We start from the raw sequence: 6,124 nt of genomic DNA on the forward strand, positions 1-6,124 counted from the left end.
CTCCTCGTCATGTACGTGATCTCATCCCAGACTCCGAACAACATTCTGTCACCAAATCACATAACTCATATAATACAAAATCGTCATCAAACGTTAAGCGTGTGGACCCTATGGGTTCGAGAACTATGTAGACATGATCGAGACACCTCTCCGGTCAATAACCAATAGTGGAACCTGGATGCTCATATTGGCTCCCACATATTCTACGAAGATCTTTATCGGTCGAACCATTATGACAACATACGTTATTCCCTTTGTCATCGGTATGTTACTTGCCCGAGATTCCATCATTGGTATCTTCATACCTAGTTCAATCTCATTACTGGCAAGTCTCTTTACTCGTTCCGTAATGCATCATCCTACAACTAACTCATTAGTCACTTTGCTTGCAAGGCTTCTTATGATGTGCATTACCGAGAGGGCCCAGGGATACCTCTCCGATACTCGGAGTGACAAATCCTAATCTCGATCTATGCCAACCCAAAATACACCTTCGGAGATACCTGTAGAGCATCTTTATAATCACCCAGTTACATTGTGACATTTGATAGCATACAAGGCATTCCTCCGGTATTCTGGAGTTGCATAATCTTATAGTCGAAGGAATATGTATTTGACATGACGAAAGTAGTAGCAATAAAACTGAATGATCATAATGCTAAGCTAATGAATGGGTCTTGTCCATCACATCATTCTCCTAATGATGTGATCCCGTGCATCAAATCACAACACCTGTCTATGGTTAGGAAACTTAACCATCTTTGATTAACGAGCTAGTCAAGTAGAGGCATACTAGGGACACGGTGTTTTGTCTATGTATCCACACATGTATCAAGTTTCTGGTTAATACAATTCTAGCATGAATAATAGACATTTATCATGAATAAGCAAATATAAAATAACAACTTTATTATTGCCTCTAGGGCATATTTCCTTCAGTCTCCCACTTGCACTAGAGTCAATAATCTAGATTACATTGTAATGATTCTAACACCCATGGAGTCTTGGTGTTGATCATGTTTTGCTCGTGTAAGAGGCTTAGTCAACGGGTCTGTCACATTCAGATCCGTATGTATTTTGCAAATCTCTATGTCTCCCTCCTTGGCTAGATCACAGATGCAGTTGAAGCGTCTCTTGATGTGTTTGGTCTTTTCGTGAAATCTGGATTCCTTTGCTAAGGCAATTGCTCCAGTATTGTCACAAAAGATTTTCATTGGACCAGATGCACTAGGTATTACACCTAGATCGTATATGAACTCCTTCATCCAGACTCCTTCATTTGCTGCTTCCGAAGCAGCTATGTACTCCGCTTCACACGTAGATCCCACCACGAAGCTCTGCTTGGAACTGCACCAACTGACAGCTCCACCATTCAATAAAAATACGTATCCGGTTTGTGACTTAGAGTCATCCGGATCAGTGTCAAAGCTAGCATCGACGTAACCATTTATGATGAGCTCTTTGTCACCTCCATAAACGAGAAACAAATCCTTAGTCCTTTTTAGGTACTTCAGGATGTTCTTGACCGCTGTCCAGTGATCCACTCCTTGATTACTTTGGAACCTCCCTGCTAAACTTATAGCAAGGCACACATCAGGTCTGGTACACAACATAGGATACATGATAGAACCTATGGCTGAGGCATAGGGAATGACTTTCATTTTCTCTCTATCTTCTGCAGTGGTCGGGCCTTGAGTCTGACTCAACTTCACACCTTGTAACACGAGCAAGAACCCTTTCTTTGACTGATCCATTTTGAACTTCTTTAAAACTTTGTCAAGGTATGTGCTTTGTGGAAGTCCTATTGAGCGTCTTGATCTATCTCTATAGATCTTGATGCCCAATATATAAGCAGCTTCACCGAGGTCTTTCATTGAAAAACTTCTATTCAAGTATCCTTTTATGCTATCCAGAAATTCTACATCATTTCCAATCAACAAGATGTCATCCACATATAATATTAGAAATGCTACAGAGCTCCCACTCACTTTCTTGTAAATATAGGCTTCTCCGAAAGTCTGTATAAAACCATATGCTTTGATCACCTCATCCAAGCGTATATTCCAACTCCGAGATGCTTGCACTAGTCCATAAATGGATAGCTGGAGATTGCACACTTTATTAGCACCTTTAGGATCAACAAAACCTTCTAGTTTCATCTGTAGGATCAAAAGTATGTCTAGAGGGGGGGGGGGTGATTAGACTACTTGACCAAATAAAAATCTATACTTATCCCAATTTTAGTTCTTAGCAGATTTTAGCAACTTAGCACGAGTGAAGCAATCAACCTACACATGCAATTCTAAGAGTATAGCAGCGGAATGTAAAGCAATTGCATATGAAGGTAAAAGGGAGGAGTTTGAGGAGGCAAACACAATGTTGACACGGAGATTTTTTATCCATGGTTCCAATAGGTGGTGCCATCGCACATCCACGTTGATGGAGACTTCAACCCATGAAGGGTAACGGCTGCGCGAGTCCACAGAGGGCTCCACCCACGAAGGGTCCACGAAGAAGCAACCTTGTCTATCTCACCATGGCCATCACCCACGAAGGACTTGCCTCACTAGGGTAGATCTTCACGAAGTAGGCGATCTCCTTGCGCTTACAAACTCCTTGGTTCAACTCGACAATCTTGACGGAGGCTCCCAAGTGACACCTAACCAATCTAGGAGACACCACTCTCCAAAAGGTAATAGATGGTGTGTTGTTGATGAACTCCTTGCTCTTTTGCTTCAAATGATAGTCTCTCCAACACTCAACTCTCTCTCATAGGATTGGATTTGGTGAAAAGATGATTTGAGTAGAAAGCAACTTGGGGAAGGCACAAGATCAAGATTCATATGGTTGGATTGGAATATCTTGGCCTCAACACATGAGTAGGTGGTTCTCTCTTAGAAAATGAATGCTGGAAGTGTAGGCATGTTCTTATGGCTTTCCTCACGAATGAGCAGAGGGTGGAGGGGTATATATAGCCTCCACATAAAATCTAACCGTTACACACAATTTACCAAACTCGCTGAGACCGAATCATAAAACTCGGTCAGACCGATTTAGTTCATAATGTGATCGTTAGGCATTTCGGTGGGACCGACATGTCAACTCGGTGGGACCGATTTCATTAGGGTTAGGGCATAACCTAATCTCGGTTAGACCGATTATGAAAACTCGGTGGGACCGACTTTGGTATTTAGCTAACCAGAGAGTTGGTCAGGCAAACTCGGTGGGACCGATTCGCTCATCTTGGTGGGACCGGAATGTTATGAAAGGGAAACATGGAGTTTGCATTGCGAACTCGGTGGGACCGATCGCTCATCTTGGTTAGATGGAAACGTTACGAAGGGAAACAGAGAGTTTGCAATCCCATCTCGGTGAGACCAAGATACCTATCAGTGGGACCGAAGTGACTAGGGTTTTTGGCAGTGGCTATGTCAAATGAACTCGGTGGCGCCAGATGGATCAAATCGGTGGGGCCGAGTTTGACTTTTGGTTTGGGACATATGTGGATATGAGAAAGTGGTTGAGGGTTTTTGGAGCATATCACAAAGCATTTTGAGCAAGCAAGCCATTAAGCAACACCTCATCCCCTTTTAATAGTATTGGTTTTTCCTACAGACTCAACGTGATCTTGGATCACTAAAAGTAAAATGTAGAGTCTTGAGCTTTAGAGCTTGAGACAATCCTTTGTCCTTAGCATTTTGAGGGGTCCACATTCCTAATCCATGCCATGGCAATGATTGAACTTTCCTGAAATATTCATCTTGAAATAGCATTAGTTCAATGAGCTATATGTTGTTAATCATTACCAAAACCACCCAGGGATAGTTGCACTTTCAGCATCATATACAACTCTTCTTTAAGAAATCCATTAAGGAATGCATTTTTGACGTCCATTTGCATGATTTCATAATCATAAAATGTGGCACTTGCTAACATGATTCGGACAGACTTAAGCATCGTTGCAGGTGAGAAAGTGTCATCGAAGTCAACTCCTTGAACTTGTCGAAAACCTTTTGCAACATGTCAAGCTTTATAGACAGTAACCGTTACCATCAACATCAGTCTTCTTCTTGAAGATCCATTTATTCTCTATGGGTCGCCGATCATCGGGCAAATCCACCAAAGTCCACACTTTGTTCTCATACATGGATCCTATCTCAGATTTCATGGCCTCAAGCCATTTATCGGAATCTAGGCTCATCATAGCTTCTTCATAGTTCATAGGTTTGTCATGGTCAAGTAACATGACTTCCAGAACAGGATTGCCATACCACTCTGGTGCAGATCGTGCTCTGGTTGATCTACGAGGTTCAGTACTAACTTGATATGAAGGTTCATGATCATCATCATTATCTTCCTCTCTAGTTGGTGTAGGCATCATGGGAACGGATTTATCGGATGAGCTACCTTCCAAATTGAGAGAACATACAATTACCTCATCAAGTTCTACTTTCCTCCCACTCACTTCTTTTGAGAGAAACTCCTTCTCTAGAAAGGTTCCATTCTTGGCAACAAAGATCTTGCCTTCAGATCTGTGGTAGAAGGTGTACCCAATTGTTTCCTTAGGGTATCCCATGAAGACGCACTTCTCCGATTTGGGTTCGAGCTTATCAAGCTTAAGCCTTTTGACATAAGCATCGCATCCCCAAATTTTAAGAAATGACACCTTAGGTTTATTGCCAAACCACAGTTCATACGGTGTCGTCTCAATAGATTTTTACGGTGCCCTGTTTAATGTGAATGCAGTTGTCTCTAATGCATAACCCCAAAACGTAGTGGTAAATCAGTAAGAGACATCATAGATCATACCATATCTAAAGTACGGTTACGACATTCGGACACACCATTACAATGTGGTGTTCCAGATGGCGTGAGTTGTGAAACTATTCCACATTGTTTTAAATGAAGGTTAAACTCGTAAATCAAATATTCACCTCCGTGATCAGATTGTAGAAACTTTATTTTCTTGTTATGATGATTCTCCACTTCACTTTGAAATTCTTTGAACTTTTCAAATGTTTAAGACTTGTGTTTCATTAAGTAGATATACCCATATCTGCTCAAATCATCTGTGAAGGTTAGAAAATAATGATACCCGCCGCGAGCCTCAACACTCATCGGACCGCATACATCAGTATGTATTATTTCCAAAAAGTCATTGCTCGCTCCATTGTTCTAGAGAACGGAGTTTTAGTCATCTTGCCCATGAGGCATGGTTCGCAAGTATCAAATGATTCATAATCAAGTGATTCCAAAAGTCCATCTGCATGGAGTTTCTTCATGCACTTTACACCAATATGACCTAAATGGTAGTGCCACAAATATGTTGCACTATCATTACGAACTTTGCATCTTTTGGCATCAATATTATGAATATGTGTATTACCACAATCGAGATTCAACAGAAATAGACCACTCTTCAAGGGTGCATGACCATAAAAGATATTACTCATATAAATAGAACAACCATTATTCTCTGATTTAAATGAATAACCGTCTCACACTAAATAAGATCGAGATATAATGTTCATGCTCAACGCTAGCACCAAATAACAATTATTCGGGTCTAAAACTAATCCCGAAGGTACATGTAGAGGTAGCGTGCCGATGGCGATCGCATTGACCTTGGAACCATTCCCGACGCGCATCGTGCCTCATCCTTAACCAATCTTCGTTTAATACGTAGTCCCTATTTTGAGTTACAAATATGAGAGACCGAACCGATATCAAATACCTAGGCACTACTACAAGCATTAGTAAGGTACACATCAATAACATGTATATCAAATATACCTTTGTTCAGTTTGCCATCCTTCTTATCCGCCAAATACTTAGGGTAGTTCCGCTTCCAGTGACCAGTCCCATTGCAGTAGAAGCACTCAGTTTCAAGCTTGGGTCCAGCTTTGGGCTTCTTCCCGGGAGTGGTAACTTGCTTGTGATTCTTCTTGAAGTTCCCCTTCTTCCTTGCCCTTTTTCTTGAAACTAGTGGTCTTGTTAACCACCAACACTTGATGCTCCTTCTTGATTTCTACCTCCGCAGCTTTGAGCATTGTGAAGAGCTCAGGAATAGTCTTTTCCATCCCTTGCATATTATAGTTCATCATGAAGCCTTTGTATCTTGGTG

The sequence above is a fragment of the Triticum dicoccoides genome, chromosome 5B, assembly GCF_002162155.2.
Source record: "Triticum dicoccoides isolate Atlit2015 ecotype Zavitan chromosome 5B, WEW_v2.0, whole genome shotgun sequence".
Lineage (NCBI taxonomy): Eukaryota > Viridiplantae > Streptophyta > Magnoliopsida > Poales > Poaceae > Triticum > Triticum dicoccoides.